The sequence below is a fragment of the Carcharhinus amblyrhynchos genome, chromosome 31, assembly GCF_965287045.1.
Source record: "Carcharhinus amblyrhynchos chromosome 31, sCarAmb.v2.hapA, whole genome shotgun sequence".
NCBI classification, from domain to species: domain Eukaryota; kingdom Metazoa; phylum Chordata; class Chondrichthyes; order Carcharhiniformes; family Carcharhinidae; genus Carcharhinus; species Carcharhinus amblyrhynchos.
Genome location: NC_137354.1, coordinates 12,281,975 through 12,301,472, shown reverse-complemented (window position 1 = coordinate 12,301,472; position 19,498 = coordinate 12,281,975). Strand labels below are relative to the sequence as shown.

At 40.7% G+C, this 19,498-nt stretch overlaps 1 protein-coding gene across 10 annotated transcripts in view; it reads right to left on the bottom strand.

Moving 5' to 3' along the window:
* kcnma1a (potassium large conductance calcium-activated channel, subfamily M, alpha member 1a) overlaps window positions 1–19,498 on the bottom strand; it is a 754,381-nt gene that overhangs the window by 366,050 nt on the left and 368,833 nt on the right. The gene's annotated exons all lie outside the window — the stretch shown is intronic.

Below are 19,498 nucleotides of genomic sequence, written 5' to 3'. Positions count from 1 at the left end.
CTGTGTCTGTAGTTCAGAACACATGATGCGAAGATGCAAATATGCTAACGGTTCCTTCTGAAGATCTGTCCGTTTGGCAATCAACTTCATATAACAGTGACTGTGTGCCTTTTTGCAGTACTTATTCTTGTACCCACGTCTTCATGTGGTGGTCTGGCACGTTTTAACCTTTTATTGGTGTTATCGGTTTTGGACAGGAGAGTGATACGGACTTGCCTCGCAAACATCAGCTTGGGAGGTAAGGTTGTGGTGTGACACAAAGACTGAGCACAGCAATTTCGAAAACTTGCCTGGCTGCCCTAAATGTTGATGTGGCAGTGGTGTTGAAAACTTAACGTTTACAGTGGCAAATGCTGCAACCTGTCTAACTCCACTGACATGATGAGGGAGGTTGACCTTGCAGTTTGGTGCATCGGGAGATGTCTTTCACTTCACTGGTATGTTTACATATTGCAGGATAAGTCCTGGAACTGTTATTTGTGTTGATTTCTGTGGAACCCTTCTTTGTGGTGAGTTTTGTACTTTGGGTATGTCTGGTTTGTTGAGACTGTGGCACGTTTTTGCTTAATGCCATTGGTTGAGCATGGCATGCTCATGTCAAAATGTGCTGGACACTGTCTGATAAGTGGTTAGGACCACACTGCACGCAGTGTTTGGATGTCTTTGATGTTCTGGTTACCTCGGCAGTGGTAGTTTTGTGACCAGCAACTATTGCCTCAAATTTTCTACCTTCATTTAGCAGCACATCTATTGAGTAACTTTTGGCTTTGTATAGTAGTGCCTTTCTAAAAGACTTGATGAATGCTGAAGCAATGACAAGCTCCACTAGTCTCTCCGCACAGTCATCTGATTGAAGTCACATTCATCGCCTTTGCAATAGCACCACATCATAAACTGAGCAACGCTTTCACTTGGCTATTGCTGGTACATCATGAACTCTAGCCTGTGAATTCTAAAGATGACTTAGACTTTTAGTTCATCCTTAATGAGCTTGAAGATTTTATCTGGGTCCTTTTGTTTTTCATCCGATAGACCTGAAGAGTTGACATGCCATTGCCAAGAGAAATTAGCTCTCTCGTCCCTTGGTGCTGTACCTGCTCTTCTACAAAGTGTAAGTGCCTCTTTGTCTAAGAGTTCTGCAAGGAGGTCTCTTCTAAGAGCAAGTCTTCCTTTGGCGCATTCCTACTCAGTGGCCACTGGAGGTCATAGTCAAATCTCTGTTTGCCATTGCGACATTCCTGGTTTTTGGCTACACTGGGTGCTGCACAGGTGGAGTTGCCGAGTGCTGCAGCTCTTTGGGTTGAGAATTTGCACTTGCTGCCTGTCTGCTTTCCCTGTGCTTTTGGAGAATAAATGGAGCAACAAGCATCACTGTTGACTCATAAGAGTGTGCTGCTAAGGGAGAAGAAGCTTGCCTCTCCTGTTTGCTATATGTTTTAAAAACAGCACTTGAGATGTTTGGCCTTTTTTTAAGCATGGTTTGAAATAAGGAAAAATAACTTGAAGTTGCAGAGATGTTGCCATACTGATTGTTTCTGCTGCAGTGTTGAAACTTGCTGTTTTATTCCACAGGGTTGCCACCACACCTTGACTGTCAGGACAGGAAAGCTTTTTTTTTGCTGAAACTGAAGAAACAGACTAACCAACAGTCGTGCCGAGCTCCCTCGAGAGCCATTGGGACTTGCCTTTCCTGCGCCCCTTAGCCTGGGATATCATTTGTTTTTTTTTAAAACAAACAACACTCTAAGCTTCACTGTTTGGATGAGTGGTGTATAAACAGCTGATGTTCAGATAAAGCAAAGCCTTTTATCCAAATCACTGAGCTGGCAGTGAGGTCTTCAGTCACCTGTGGACTCAGGATGTCTTTGAGAACTAGCCGAGGTGCCAAACTTCGAATTCCAAGTTCTTGTGGTTGAAGGACTGGGATTTTTGTTCTTTTTAAACTGTTCTTCCCTGCTTAAATCCCTACTCCAGTCTATCTCACTTTAATGGGAGAAAAAACAAGGATTTGCTGAGCTACAAACTGACCATCCACCACATACCAACTCACCCAGTTCAAATTACAAAACAAAAGGACACTTTCTCTTTTATCCTTTGTAAATCCTTGCACGTTCTCAGTGATAAACGTTTTCAAACAATACAGATCCACAGTCTGATAATTCAGCCACATTGGCTGCAAAATAACTGATAATCTAGCTATTGCTGACAAACATTGAGTGAGGAATGGAAGTTTAAGTAATCATAAGGCATTTTGCTTACAGCAGTCTAGAATGCCGGAAAGAAATTACATGGTATGAAACAGAACATTGTTACAGAGAGAATTTTGCAATAATTGGACTAGCATTTTCTGGCAACATAAAAGCAAACCATTTTCACACTGCCCTTGAGAATATACTATCAACTGTATCAAAGCCTGACAAGCAGAAATGCATCTAGCCTAGTCTCTCTTTAAAAGAGAAGGATCAATTGCAAATAAACGGGAGTTTCTTCCTGACACAATCTCAATGCTTCCTGCATCTGAGAAGCTTCATTTTGCTCTATGCAGATAAACCATTTTATTCACAAAAATCTCATTTTGGGTTTATCGAAATCCTAGTGATTTGCTGTTATTACAAGGCCTGGGGCATTATAAAACATAAACAATTTCTCATAATAATTTAGAATGCAGATAAAGGAAACAAAAAAAAATTATCCTAGTTATTAATTGTAATATCAGCCTGGCACCTAGACCTGCAAATCATGTTGACATGATAATACTAACCCTCAAATTTTCAAATGTCATTAGCATTTCACAATGAATGGTTAATAATAAAATTAATATTATATTTCCACAATTCATCCTAAGGTCATCAAATAATTAAAGTGACTTCAATACTAGGAATGCATTAGCTCTAATTATTATTCTTCTGTCATTCAGTTCCCTTCCTCTGTCAGAAGCTGGTGATGTATATAGCCAAGGCTGGAAGGCGTGAGATTGCCTGAGGCACTGTGCTGGAAAAAACATCAGCTTGAGGATAAAGGTTATGGAAATCTAAGCTGAAAGAACCAAAAAGGTTTTTGAGGCAGAGCCCTGGAGCAGCACAAGGTCAGCATGAATTTGTGGCAAGTAACCGCATAACCAGGCTATTGCGCCCCACAAAAGCGGCCAAATCGTGGGCCTAATCAAATGATACAGAACTGAGATTTGGATCCTGAAAGTTGTACTCCCCACCATAAGGCTGCAATAGTGAATAAATCAGATCTGCTGGTCCAGAGGCCTGAGCACACCTGCTCTTATCCCAGAGGTCTACAGCCAGAAGCTGTAGAATTATTTACATTTTTCATTCACTTAATTGAGATCATTGAAGGAGAGGGCAACTTAAATTCTTACAGATAGAATAATTGAAGGAGAGGGCAACTAAAACTCTTATAGATAGATTTTATGAATCAAAGCCAACATATCCAGTCTGGCACCCAATTACACAAAGCTTCAGTTTGATTTTGAAGTATTGCCTCTTTTTCTGCCTCCTTCCAAGCTATAATCAAAAGCTCTCACTGCCTCTGAAGCCTGGACCATTAACCTCCCAGAAATTAATTTAGCGAAAAGAAATCAGATTCCTATCTGGGCTATTTACCCTCATGTTGCCGTTGATGACACTCTTCTGACTCTTCCAGAATATTCTTACATGACTCAACAAAATACACTGTTCATTTGTTTTCTTCAAATAATTTGCCCATGATTTGTTACTGATTCCAGGAGGTATGTATTACTAACTTGACATTCCTCTTAACCGGCCCACAACTGTTGATCCCGAGGGCGAGCTTCAGCCTCCCATTTGCAACTTGTGCCAAATCATAGTCACAATTTTGTAAGTGTGGCTGGACAACCATGCTCCTGTTGAGTAATGGAGTGGCACACTGATACACTATGAGAGATTTATCTGCTCCAAACTCAAGTTAAAAATAGTTGTCACTATCCAAAGAAAAGCAATCCAGGTTGAGGGGATGGCCTAAGTGATCGACAAGAGGAATGAAGGAAGGTCGGGCAGTCAGTGATCTCAGAGTAGAGACAAAGCCAGTTGAGATGGAAGTTGGAATCATTGTGGATGAGAAGTTGCTTAATAGAGAGGCAAAAGGGTTGCACCAAAGTAAGGTAGTCAGAGGGGGAAGTAGTTGCACAGATCAAGATCATGCCTGTGCAACTTGAATCGAAATGTTAAGGTTTGGAGATGGCTGTGGAAGTTGAGTGAGACCAGTAACTGAGGCACAAAATAATCAGCGGGAGCACTGCTAAGGGTAGTTCCATTTAAAACTGAGCCCAGGACATAAGCTGAATTGAGCATGAGCCAGCAGAGGTGAGTGGTGGCCTCAGCTATTAGTGATGCACAGGGTAGATCCAGCAGATCACTGGAAGGATATATGGAGCAACAGGAGGAACACAGCAAAGGTCAGTTGTAACAGTATGTTCAAAGCAAACACTGAAAGCTAATGAAAATGAATAAGAGCTACTGAATGAGCTGACAAAGGCTCACTGAACTGAAATGTTAACTGTTTCTCTTCATTGATGCCATCAGAGCTGCTGAGTATTTCCAGCATTTTCTGCTTTTAACAAAATCCAAATGCTTCCATGGCAATCAAGTCATCAGTGCATGCAATATTAAGAGAAGCAGTCTGCATCCTGTGACAAAATAGCAGGGGTGGGGAGTTGGTGGGTGGAATTCTTACTTGCCGAGATGCAGGCAGCAGTGGGAGTGGGAGGGTCATCCAGTAGTGTACAGAAAACCCAGGTGGTCTGGGATTCACCATGTGCTGTGGAGTTTCAACTCCATGCATGACCTTTGAGCTTAACAGCCCTAAATATCAGCCTGATAGATTGCCTTGACTTTCACTCAGGAAGAGACTCAAGGAGACTGCAAGACCTAATCCTGATCTTGGGCTTCCTGAGAGCCCTGGGAACCAACGTAAAACATGCAGAGCAAGTTAAATCTGAGGCTCTTAGCCATAATATCATATTTAAACTGTCAATCCAATCCCAAGAGTGAACTGGCTGCACCCATCTGCTCTCCTGTAAACTCAGTAAAACCTAGAAGTCGGGGTCAGGAGGTTTAGAGTCAACTTTTCCTCTCTGTTAGAATTTTTGCCCATTTAACCCTCCAGTCACACCCAAGTCCAAAGAACCACAGCAAAATTACAGCAGGGAAGGAGGCCAATCTTGTCCATACCAGCCCGGTGACACCCAGGTGACGTCATTAAGGAGGAAATTGCGAGGCATCTTGAAGGGAACTGCTTGATAGGGCAGACGCAACACGGTTTCATTAAAGGGAAGTCGTGTCTGACAAATTTACTGGAGTTCTATGAGGATGTGTCTAGGGCAGTGGATAGAGGAGAGCCGGTGGATGTGGTCTTTCTGGATTTTCAGAAGGCGTTTGACAAGGTACCTCACAAGAGGTTATTGCAGAAGGTCAGGGGACATGGAGTTGGGGGTAGGGTGTTAGCGTGGATAGAGGATTGGTTGTCAAATAGGAGGCAGAGAGTGGGGGTCAATGGGTGCTATTCGGATTGGCGGTTGGTGACTAGTGGGGTGCCCCAGGGGTTGGTGCTGGGGCCTCAGCTATTTACCATTTATACAGATGATCTGGAGGAGGGAACCGAGTGTAGGGTGTCGAAATTTGCTGATGACACCAAGATTGGGGGAAAGGCAAATTGTGCGGAGGGTGTGGAGAGTCTGCAGAAGGATCTAGATAGGCTGGGCGAATGGGCCAGGAAATGGCAAATGGAATTTAATGTTGGCGAGTGTGAGGTGGTCCACTTTGGTAGCAATAATGGTAGGAAGGACTATTACTTACGGGGCGAAAAACTGCAGCAGGCGACGGTGCAGAGGCACCTCGGGGTCCTTATGCATGAGTCGCAAAAACCCAGCTTGCAGGTGCAGCAGGTGGTCAGGAAGGCGAATGGGATGCTGGCCTTCATAGCGAGGGGGATTGAATATAAAAGTAGGGAGGTCTTGCTGCAGCTGTATAGGGCATTGGTGAGGCCGCAGCTGGAGTACTGTGTGCAGTTTTGGGCGCTGCACCTGCGCAAGGATATTTTGGCCTTGGAGGGAGTGCAGAGGAGGTTTACTAGGCTGATACTGGAGTTGAGGGGGTTGAGCTATGAGGAGAGGCTGAATAAACTAGGCTTGTACTCGTTAGAGTTTAGAAGAATGAGGGGAGATCTCATTGAGACGTATAAGATGATGAATGGGATGGATAGGGTAGAGGTGGAGAGACTCTTCCCGCTCAAAAAAGACAGTAGGACTAGGGGGCACAGCCTCAAGATAAAGGGGAGGCGGTTTAGAACGGAGTTGAGGAGGAACTTCTTCACTCAAAGGGTGGTGAATCTCTGGAATTCTCTGCCCGTTGAAGTGGTGGAGGCTGCCTCGCTAAATATTTTTAAGAAGCGGGTTGATGGGTTCTTGATAAGAGAGGGGATTAAGGGTTATGGGGAGAGGGCGGGAAAGTGGAACTGAGCCATGACAGATCAGCCATGATCTTATTGAATGACGGGGCAGGCTCGAAGGGCTAGATGGCCTACTCCTGCTCCTATTTCTTATGTTCTTATGTTCTTAGGTGCCCTTTCTAATCCTATCATCCTTAACCCAGCCCATAACCCTGTGCCTTACAGCAAATGAAGGTGCAAATCAAGGTATTTTTTCCAAAAGAGGTCTCTACCTCCACCACCAACTTGGGCAGTGAATTCCAGACACCCACCATCCTTTGCATAAAAATATTCTTCCTCATTACCCTCTACACCTACTGTAACTTACATTGAATCTACGTCCCCTGGTTCTCCAGACTATCTACTACTGGACACAATTTTATCCCGTCCACTATCTCTTCCTCTGATAATTTTGTACACCTCTATCAAGTCACTCCTCAATCTTCTTTGTTCCAAGGAAAATAACCCCAACCTGTCCAATCTCTCCTCATAGCTACACTTTTCTAGCCCTGGCAACGTTCATGTAAATCTCCTCTGTACTCTCACCACAGCAATTATGTTCTTTCTGTAATACGGCAACCAGAACTGTACACAATACTCCACTTGTGGTCACACCAGCATTTTATACAATTCCAACATTATGGGCAGAATTTTCCCATCGCATCTGCCGTGGGATTCGTACTGGGCAGTACACAGGCCATGCAAAGTTCTATTGACCTCAGGCGGGATTTTCCAGACTTGGGTTGAGCGCAGCCGGAAAATCCCATCCTAAATCCATACTTTTATATTCTATACCTCTGCCAATGAAGGAAAGCATTCCATATGCCTACATTACAAACTTGTCTACTTGAACTGCTGCCTTTAGGGACATGTGTACTTGTACGCCAAGATCTCTCACTTCATCTACCCTTCTTAATTTATTCCCATTTATTGTGTATTCTCTACAACTACTTGACCGCTCTAAATGTATTATTTCACACTTCCCTATGTTAAAATCCATTTGCCATTTTATTACTCACTCCACGAACCCATCAATATAGTTTTGTAGATTATAGCTTTCCTCTACACTATCTACCACTTGGCCAATCTTTGTGTCGCCTGCAAATATTCCAATTGTGTCCCCCACATTCGCTTCCAAATCGTAAATATATGACGCAAACACCAAGGGTCCCTCCCCTCAATAATGTTACAATTCTCCCAGTGAATCAGCAACTCTACAGCCCTTCTACTTGAAATGGCTCTGAAATCACAGTTTAAGAACTCGTTGACTAAATTGAAGCCACGAAATAAAAACTAAGTTACAGGAACGAAAAGGTGCAGCCATGATAGTTTTACAAATGGTCCCAAGTGTGACAAGTTGTAAAGGAGAACAATTGTTCAAGGCTTTCATTCCATTCCACAGTGGGTATCAAGCAACAGCATGATCGTGGTCAGATTCACACACAAACATGCATTCTGACATTTTGACTACAATGGAATAGTTTGTCCAAATTCTGAATTTAGGCTCCAATATATAGAAAAAGAACCAGCAGAATAGGCAAAGCCACCACCTTCAAGGCAGGAAAGGTGAGATAACATTTGTGCTACCGTTCTAAAGTGAAATTCCACCCACTCTCCCCTTGCAATAACTGAACAGTAAAAAGTTCCCAGGTAGGAAATCCGTGCTCCCCGACCCTGGGATCCAACATCATATTTCCACACAACTAAATTCCCTGTGCCTCAAAATTGCTATTCAATAAAATTGTTATGAAATGATGTGTCACAAGCTGTTGAATATGGCGGGTGTAAGAAATATTTTTTGTTAAAATGGTTTAGTCTTCTACTTCAGTTGCAAAATATTCTAGCTATTTATATTCCAGGCTTTATTCAATGTGACCTGCTAAATGACTCATACACATAATTGGTTATGTGATAGAACATCCTTCCCCACCCCCCACAACACTTAAATGACTCACAAAATTAATTGTTTGTAGGATGGAACGAATTTTCCCTTGTGAATTGTAAAGTAACCCTTGTCGGTGTGATTATTTATGACTGCAAGTGATACTCAGTTGATTGCAGTTGTGACTAAATGCTGGAAGGTTTCTTCTGTAGATTACATACAACCTGCTGTAATCAGCCCAGTATCCGCATCCCAGGAGGGAAATAGAGGAGCTGACAGTCGCACTGAGGCTGTAATTAACGTCACTGAACCATTGAAAACTCCACCTCTAAGGCAGACAGTTGGCAAAGCCCTAAAGTTCCAGAGTAGATTTAGGTATTTTTTTGTTTATCCCCTAAATTAACCCCGCAATGGTACAATATAAATATCTTAAATGTTTAATAGTTAGTTGTTTGGTAATACAGCACTGGAGTATTTCTGAAAGAGAGATAAAGCTTTTCATCTTGCACTCATTAGGACAGTTCACAAGAATATCAACAGTGGAGGAAACAACAATTTACCCTATGTGAAAAGAGGATACTGATTGATTGGTAGAGTGATTGTCATGCAGGATGTACCAGGAACAGTTAAACCGCCAAGCTTCTGTTCAAATTCAAATCAGGCAGGTATTGGTCAAGGCACTGCCATGACCAATGAACTAGGGAACAGTTGTATCCCAAGCTTTTGGATATTTGCCTGTCATACAAATGAGTAACGTGTTATATAAATTTCAGTGCTGGTGTGATATCAGTATGTAGGACATACATCCCAACAACTGGTGGATTGGTGGATTAGTACGTCCCTTTGGTTGTCCTCAACAGACAAAGTACTGACTGTACCCAACCAGCCTGTGTTTGCAAACCTCAAAACAATGTCCAAATTTAGATATGTTCCCATGATTGGACAAGCCTTGCTAAACAATTCTGATGGTGCTAATAATTACACAGTGGACCAATTATCAGTCAGACTCAGTGTGGCTCACTTACACATGCCAGAAGCTACATATATTCACATACAGGACCATGTTTTTTGCAGACGGAAGGGGTATGTCCATGTCCACCTTTTTCAACAAAGCAAAAGCTTGATTGTCAACAATTCCCTGGTCTATTCCCCATGGCAATGCCTTAAACCAGAGTCCACTTGCCTGGTTTGGATTTGAAGAAAAGCTTGGCAGTTAATGGTTCCCTGGTGCATTCTCCATGGCGATGCCTCTACCAATCAGAGACATTTGCCAACCAATGGGCACTCTCTTCTCAGGCAGTGTAAATGGTTTTTCTCGCAATGTGTCCCAATGAGTGTTTAGACAGGAAGTCTTTTCTTCAGCAATCCTAAATGCTCAATATTCAAGGGATGCTGCATTAAACTGACAAGCTATTATTTGACACCTAATGTAAGTCTTCTCTTTGTTGAGCACTATAATCTTTTCCGGTGAATAATAAAATGGAATTCGTTCATAACCTCATTTATAAAATTAATAATTTTCATGTTTGAGGGAATAAACCTTCGTCAGAGCATATTTTCAAACAGAGATAACATCAAAGGGATATTGTATTCATGAAGAATTGCGCGTTGAGTAGATCAGGGGTTAATAATTTTAGTTCTTGGTCCATCTGGGTACAGTGAACACTGCAAACTGGACACTTTTGATGGAGCACTTATCTTAAAAGAATCTATTTATCATCTGAAGACCCAGGAAAATTCACATATCAGCCTCACTTAGACATGGTATATTGTTTGAAAATACAGAGTTCCACTGTCCATTCTGCTTCAACCAAAAGCTAAAAAGGTGAGTTAAACACATGTATGGCAGAGTGAGCCATTGTTTTCTGATGCTTTTCCAACCTTTAGTCTGTCCTTGGCTTTTGGAACAAGGATTTTTATTTTCCATTCATTTTTATTTTGAAATATGTAGTTCGCGATTCCCTGAGCATGAACTGATTTCCTATCACACCTTCTCTACTGTAGATGTAACACTTTGACTCCACACTCATTCTGGCATCTTAAGATTTGATTATCTAAATTTGAGAGGTGGCACAGTGGTTAGCATTGCTGTCTCATAGCACCAGGGACCTGGGTTCAACTCCCGGCTTGGGTCACTGTCTGTGTGGAGGTTTGCATGTTCTCCCTGTGTCTGCATGGGTTTTGTCCAGGTGCTCCAGTTTCCTTCCACAGTCTGAAAGATGTGCGGGTTATGTGGCTTGGCCACATAAATTTACCCTCACTGTCTAGGGGACTAGCTAGAGTAAATATATGGGGTGATGGGAATGGGGCCTGGGTGGGATAGTGGTCGGTGCAGACTCAATGGGCCGAATGGCCTCCTTCTGCACATGGGATTCTAAATTGCCCTGTTTTAATGGATTGGTGCTGATTTTTACATGCTTGTATTTGATATTAACAGAGCAGTGGGGGTGGCCTTGAGGGTAGAGGTATTGGCTAAGGGCCTCAAAGCAAATTTAGTAACCCAATTTCTGCTTTCATGATGAAATCAGTCTACTGCCAGGCCCAGATGAGATGACAGGTCATTGATCTGGAACTCTATTTATCTCTTTACAGATGTTGCCTCACCAACTCCGTATTTCCAGCATTTTCTACTTTTATTTCAGAATTATCTTTATAGGGCACATGGAATGAATCTTCTTCCAGATCCTTCAGAGTAACTTTGGCCACAGGCAGCCCGAACTTACCTTGCTGATAACCAGGGCAAACTCAATATTACGATCTCTGTTTTGATTTAGAACACTGGGGATTTGAATTTCATTTTCAGCGATCAATTTAAAGAATTACACAACAAGAATTCAAGTGTTACAACTTTTACTGCAACAAACTAAACACAATGTGGACTAAACCCTTTAACCTACAGAACAGATTTGCCCCTTTTAATATTTAAAGCAATATTTAAAAATCTCCCTCTCCATGGCTGTACTTTACACTATCCCTTAACTAGTCATTCAATTTTCCCAGAACCCATCCAAAGTGATTCTTAGTTCCCAACGGCTCACTTCAGTTCTTTTTATTTCCAGGCCTGGTAACTTTTAACCCCATAAGTGTCTTTGGTGAGGGTTGACCTGGAGATTCTCCCTCTAGCTCAAGCAAGGCAAATTGTCCAGCCTTGTTTTAAATCCTCATGAATTTGATCTTTTCAATCCAAGCACGAGTTCGCAGTAGCATTTCTGCATGGCAAACACAAAGAATCTTGCCACCTCTTGATCCTCCATCAGATTCTAGCAGGCTGACTTTGTCCATGAGATTCAATGATATTTTAAAGAGAGAAAAAAACTATGTAAGCTCATATTACAAGGGTTTCTTATGCACTGTTCCTTCCAAAAGCACATCCCCATGGCAATTTGAATCATATGGGCCTTGTATGGTAACAAAAGTGCTAATTAACTATCCTTTAGACACCTAACTTAATTCCATCTTTAAATTAAAGACAGTTAATATGTAACTATTTACAAAATCTGACATTCTTAACATATCCCTAAGACTTTGAAAACTGTCAGTCTATCCATAGTCAGCACAGAATCTTACGTCATTATGCACAAATCTGAACATCTTTCCACTCCAACTCTGATCTCCCCTTTAATCTTGAGCAATCAACCCATCCAGGTTTGCTGTCAACAGAATGTGGAACAGGTCACATGACCCCCTTCACTCCTCCATTTTATACTAAATTAGAAACAGTCTGAAAACCTATAAATCTCATATTTGTAACATAGACTATAGTTCACTGAGCCACAGCTGGACGCTCATTTAGCACTCCACAGCTCAGCAGCTGTCGGAAATGAAGCCACGGCCTTCGAGTAGTGACCACCTCTCTCTTCGTATCAAAAGCAAGCGGCCAGCCCATCAGCGACATCAGCGTGTCACCCAAAAAATCAAAACCAAACCCATGATCTATTAAATTTGCATTTGTTTTACCAACTGCTGCCTAAATGATCCTGCCAGACTTGGGCACTGCCAAAGTTCACCATTCATCCCGGTGTATGCTCCATAAAGGGCACTGTCAAATAGGAACATAGAAAGTAGGTGCAGGAGTAGACCATTTGCCCTTGCACCACCATCCAATATGATCAAACGTTTAACAGGTCCTCAGTTCCCAGCCTTTTCTTTATCGGTCATTTGTGGAGACACTAAAAGTTACTTGTACGTTCTCTGTTTCTAGTGTCTTTACATTGTCTCACCAAGATGAAGATTTATATCCTTTAACAGAATCCTACTTCTCTACTGAGTAATTTGTGGATCGGTCACTCCATTTACCTCCTCTCATTTCTGCATCTCTCTTCACTTTCTTTCCTCATCCAAGATATTAAGGGTTTCCTTAACTTTTCTGATTGCGGTTTGCCTCATGACGTGCAATGATGACCAACTGTGAATTTCCATTTTTAGTGGAGAGAACTTTATCTTTCTACGTTATTGTACTGAGATTGTAATGATCAGATTACAGTGATGGCTTACAGTGCCAGGTTTGATTCCTGGCTTGGGTCACTGTCTGTGCGGAGTCTGCACATGTTCCCCAGGTCTGCTTGTATTTCCTCTGGATGCTCTGGTTTCCCTCCCATGGTCCAAAAGACATGCTGGTTATGTGCACTGGCCATGCTAAATTCTCCCTCAGTGCACCTGAACAGGCGTCAGGCAGTGGCAACTAGGGGATTTTCACAGTAACTTCATTGCGGTGTTAATATAAGCCTACTTGTGACACTAATAAATAAGCTAAACTAAACAGTTTCATATTCAACCACATTAAGTTGATCTGCATTAAAATGATCTTTCTCTGTACCCCAGCTATGACTGCAACACTACATTCTGCACTCTCTCATTTTCTTCTCTATGAACAGTATGCTTTAGCTGTACAGCACACAAGAAACAATACTTTTCACTATATATCAATACGTGTGACAATAATAAATCAAATCAAATCAAGCTGGATGCTCTTACAAGCTTACTGAAGTTTATCATTTGGAAATCTGAATGCCAACAGCAATCAAAGGCTTTAATAATATCTGGACAGTCAGCAAACTATATAATGTACTGCAAGATGAGGTTTCTCCAGCCTGAGCATATGATAAAGTATAAAATTGTTTTGACATCAAGTCTACTTTGATCCAACATGTCCCTTAACACGTGACTCTAATAGAGGTGTTGATTTAGAATAAACGAATCTTGGACAAAATACAGATTTTATCTCAGATTCATAAGACAGATTTTACACTGAACTATGACTGTGACAAAACTTCAGTATTATCTAAAACCTAAAATTTCTTTAATTCCGTCACAAAAAGCAAAGAGCTGAAAATTAGATTCACTTTCATAAATCATCTCACACCTTAACTTGACCCAATTATTCCAGAATTTAGTCGAATGGCCTACTTCTGCGATATAATGACTCTAAGCCAAAGCCAGAGGATCAGAGTAAATGGAGTGGTGAAGATAGAGAAGAAGGTTCAGATGACGCAAGAATAAATGTTTAATTTGATACATTGGAGGAAGAAAAAAGTGAACGAGAACAGGAATGCGTGCAAGATCAGAAGAGGGCACTGAAGATTTGGACAGGTTAGAGATGGAGCTCCTAGATGATGGAGCAGAGAGTTCAGGAAACTGATAAGCAAAGAGGTAAAGCCAAGATGGATAATGTTCTGGAGGTGAAAGTAAAAGACATTGGTTATGGACAAAGGTATGAAATTTGAAGTTCAATTCTGGAATTAAAAGCAATAGGAAGATCTTATACCTTCGGTCTCAGTGTGATTAAGTAGTTGGGAGGAAAATACGCTCACAGCTTGGAGTTTTTGGCAGGAAACAATAGGTTAATTTTGATGTTCACAATGTTCAAGTGGAGGGAACTATGGCTCATCTACGACTTAATCAAAGAAAGACATCTTAACAGGAATTTTTGGGAGTTGAATCAACCTGGAATTTTAATACACACACAGAAATTTACTTCATCCCATGAGAAAATGAATCTGAAAGGAAACATATAACAACAAAAAAATGCGAGGGACAGGAATGAATTCTTGGAGGTCAGGAGAAGAAATCGTTCTTAGAAGTCCATTTGCTATATTATGACTGATTGGCAAAGAACCATGTGAGAGAAAAGGGTCGCAAAGACAGGTCATGGAGAAGATGTTTGGAGGTTATCGATACCATCACCAGGGTGGCACTAAAACCATCACTGTAATATGTTCATTAAAATATTGGTTCAATAACACAGAAAGATAAAGTTCTCTTCACTTCAAATGGAAATTCAAGGTTGGCGTTGCAACGTCATTGCAGGTCATGGGGCAAAAGCTCAATCAGAAAAGGAGGCATAACAGAATTGAACAATTACACATAGAACTATAGAACATTACTTTCACTAAACCAAGTTGTGAATTCCAGATGTCCATCATCCTCTGGTTGAAGATTATCCTCATGTCCCCTCTAATCCTTCCATCAATAACCTTACATCTGTGCTCCTTGACAATTGGCCACTCTGGTAAGGGAAACAGAGCATTCCTGACTACTCTATCTAGACCCCTCCTAATCTTGTAAGTCTCAATTAAATCTCCTCTCAGCCTACCCTGCTCTAAGCGAAGTAATTCCAGCCTATCGAATCTTCCTTTATAGCTGAAATTCTCCAGCCCTGGCAACATTCTTGTAAATTGCCTCTCCATAACAATTACGTCCTTCCTGTAATGTGGTGACCAGAATTACACACAAAATTCTAACCGTAGCCTAACCAGCTTTTATACATTTTGAGCACTGAGCATTACATCTCTGTTTTTGTATTCTATACCTCATCCAATAAAGAAAGCATTCCATTTGCTTTCTTTACCACCTTATTCACCTGTCCAACCACCTTCAGAGACTTGTGAACAATGACCCTAAAGACCCTCACTTCCTTGTCCCCTCCTGTGTATTCCCCTGCTTTGTTTGTCCTCCCCAAGTGCATTATCTCACACTTTTCCAGATTGAATTTCATTTGCCACTTTTCCACCAATTCAGCCAACCATTGATATAATTCTGGAGTTGGCAGCTATCCTCTTCACAACTACATGGCCAACTTTTGTGTCACCTGTCATCATGCCTTCCACATTTAAGTCTAAATCATTAAAATACAAAAACAGCAAGAGTCAAACACTGAGCCCTGTAGAATCTCACTGGCAATCAGTTTCCATTTGCTAAAACCTCTATTGACCATTATTTTTGCTTCCTGTCAATGAACCAGTTTTAGATCCAACTCGCCACTTCCCCTGTATCCCATAGGCTTTTACTTTTCTGACCAGTCTACCGTGAGACCTTGTCAAATACTTTACTGAAATTCATTTAGACACCATCCACAGCAATATCTTCATCAACCCTCCTTGTTACTTCCTCAAAAAATGTAATTAAATTAGTAAGACGTGAACTTCCCTGACAAATGATGTTAACTATCCCCAATTAATCAGTTCCTTTCCTATAATGAATATTATGTCTAATATTTCATAACCCTCCCCTTCAGGAAGCACAGTGAAGGACATGTTCTTGTGATTAAGTGGAAATGGTCAAGATCTTCAAGCTTTGAGGTGTTCAGATCACCAATAATCTGTCCTGGTCCCTCAACACTGACCTATAGTTAAGAAAGTCCATCAACGTCTCTAATTTCTCGGAGGCTAAGGAAATTCGGCATGTCCATTCTGACTCTCAACAAATTTTACAGATGCACCATAAAAAACAACCTTTCTGGATGTATCACAGCTTGGTTTGGTTCCTGCTCTGACCAAGACTGCAAGAAACTATGAAGGGTCATGAATGAAGCCCAATCCACCATGCAAACCAGCTTCCTATCCATTGACTCTGCCTATACTTTCCGCTGCCTCAAAAAAGCAGCCAGCATAATCAAAGACCCCAAGCACCCCGGATATTCTCTCTTTTACCTTCTTCTGACAGGAAAAAGATACAAAAGTCCACGAACACGTACTAATTGACTCAAGAACAGCTTCTTCCCTGCTGCCATCAGACTTTTGAATGGATCTATCTTAACATTAAACTGAACTTTCTCTTCACCCTATCTGTAATTGAAATACTATATTCTGTACCCCCTCTTTTCCTTCTCCCCTATGTATTCTATGAACAGTATGTTTTGCCTGTACAGTGCACAAGAAACAATACTTTCCACTGTATCCCAAGGTACGTGACAATAATAAATCAAATCAAAAATTTAATTAGAATGTCTGCATCATTCCTCTCCACTGTGAAGGCAAAGTACTCATTAAGAACCTCACTACATCTTTTGCAGAAGTTATACTGTACACCCCTGATCGAACCTGCCCTTTCCTTAGTTATCCTCCTGCTCTTAATGTACTGATAAAACATTCTGGGTTTTCCTCAATTATACACGCCAACATTTTAATATCCTTTATTTGTTTTCCTAATTTCCTTTATTTGCTTTCCTAAATTTCCTTTATTTTTACTTCATTCCTGTATTTTCTATACCACTAGGTATTAAGTATTAGGTTTTTTTTGGCTGTATTAAACTTTTACTTTTCTGCATTATTTTACCCTGTACACTTCTGGATAACCCAGGGGCTCTTGATTTGGCAGTAACACCATTTTTCTTTGGCGGGGGTCAAGTCTACTAGTGCCTCTAAAATCTTGTTCTTGAATGTCTCCTGTTGATCTATCACTATAACCAGTCCATTTCACCAGATCACCTTGCAACTTTATAAATTTGTTTTTCATCAATTTAGAAATGTTTCAGTTACGCTGGATAAATTAGTATGCTGTGCACACCAAGTTACTCTTGACTGAGAGAGAGGCTGGACTATACATGATGTTATACAATTCTGCAGGCTCTGGAATCCATGTTTTGACATCATAATTTATCTATTCCAAAAGCAAAGGAAATCATCACGCCATTTAAACGTGTTAATTCTGGTGCAGCTCACTTTATAGCCAAGGGCAATGTTACTTAACAAAAGCCATAGAAAATCAATATTTTGGGACTCCTAATAGTTACTGTATTACAGTATTTACTCAGTTTGTTGCATCTATTTTATCCAGAATTTTAAGATGAAAGTAAAGGTAAAAATTCCTGAATAAGAATGGACAAGTTGAAACTCAGTGGAATCTCATTACTTTTCAGCAATAAGTTGGAAAAGTTTTGCATTTTTAATCCTCATGTTGATCAGACAATTGATGAATCATTGTCAGTGCAACTGAAAGACTGCAGACGAGAATGAGCTATCTGCTTCAGCATCTAACGCAACTAATCAATTGATAAAGTAGAAAGTCTCTATGAATAGGTGGAGAGAGAAGACTTCTGGTCCCAGTCATTTGCCAGGAGAGAATTACAAGAAAATCAAGGCAGACAACTATTAACACCCAACACCTGCATTTCCCAGTGATCATTTGCCCTACAAAATAATTTAACACAGAAACATCACACCAAAACTGCTGAAGCTGCGTCAAAAACATTGTAATACATTTTATTTCAAAAAAATTAAACTGTTCTACTAAAACAAACATGAATAATGGCGGCCATTTCTAATTCATGCAATGCTATTTTCTATCTACAGAAAGCATTCCCAAATCAGCAAATGTCTACACTAACATAGAAAGGACTAATCGAAGAGAAAGGCAGTTGCTAATAAGTTCAGTAGGTCTGTCCGAAAGTAAGTGGGTGAGGGACTGCATGCTTCTGTGTTTGAACAGCAGTTCTACTCAACACTACGCCTCTAACGTGTCTACATTCCTCAGCAATGCAAATGTGTCTAACACAATCAAGAGAGTAAAACAAGAGCATGCACATCTTACCTTGATGAACTAACAATTTGATATTTTTAAGAGGAAATGAATGGGAGAAAGAGCTAGTATTAGATCAAGTTATTTTTGATGGCAGATTCCATTAGTAAAATGTTAGCATGTAGCTTTTCTCAGGAAAAAAAAACTTGTAATCTTTAGCTTTCCAGCCAGTAAGCACCAGATAGCTTTTGACAAAGTTGCTGCCGCCACCAAAGCTGTGCAAAGCAGCTAATGAGAAAAGTACTTCAGATGTTTTGTCTTCCCCTCAGCAGGCTGGGATGAATGATATCAGGGTTGTGTGTTGCAAGGAAACAAAAAAGTCAAATGAAATAGCACCAATGACATTTGTGCACTCTCCTCTTCCCAAACATCTGTAACCAATGTGATTCAGAAGAAAATCAGTCCGAAAGCCACCTCAGTTGAGCACAATAAACCCAGTGCACTCTGTTTCCAAAATGGTAACACTTTAAGATTTTAAAAAGTAAACTATTGTTTCCTTTTCCCTTGTTCTATCCAATCAACCAATAAAGGACTGAAACATTTCATCTACAATTTGGTGTAAATGTTCACCAAATCCCATTGGTTCCCATTCCAGGCTTGTAACTATGGATCGTCTGCCATCAATTTCATTTTGAAGTTGGGTAGGTGGCTTATAATCAAAAAAAAACTCGCAAAAATTTTAATTATGTCAAACTCTTAGTGTTCTGTTGTAATACTATTGATATGTTCAATTTCACTGGAAGGTCAATGACAAGATTAAGAGCTGGATGGTTGATGCTCAAAGATTCCATCGCCTTCCTCATCTCACTGAACTGCTGAAGCATGAGACAATACTCATAAAAAACATGATGCTCAATGTTGTAGGTGGAATTAAAAAAAAGAAACGGTTGAAAATTAAACTTAAACAGTCAGTGAGTTCTGTTTCTTATAGCAATATTTTCTACAAGAGTTTAGAACCAATGGTGGCAACTTGTCATATGCCAGCTGAGCATTTTAAGGTTGCCAGTTACACTGCACCATCTAATTTGTGGTTTTATTTGATCATCATCAGAATGTGCTGAGAAAGCTGTCAAATTTTCTTTTATCTGCATATTATATGTTTGAAAATGTCCTTGGACAGCAGGTAATGGTCTTGTGGTTGCCATTTACATCCCCCCGGATAGATCTTTTGTTTCTTTACTGACCATTAACACCCTCCTTTTGCCTTGCACCATCATCCATTTTGTCATTCAAATACTTCTGGTCTCCGCCCTAACAGAGATCTCGCCTTTCCTTCTTTCAATCCTGCCAACCTTTTGCCTTTTGCTCCCTGACTCAGGTGCTGCTTATAAACAGTTGTATAATTTCTTTCAGTTCTGTTGAAAG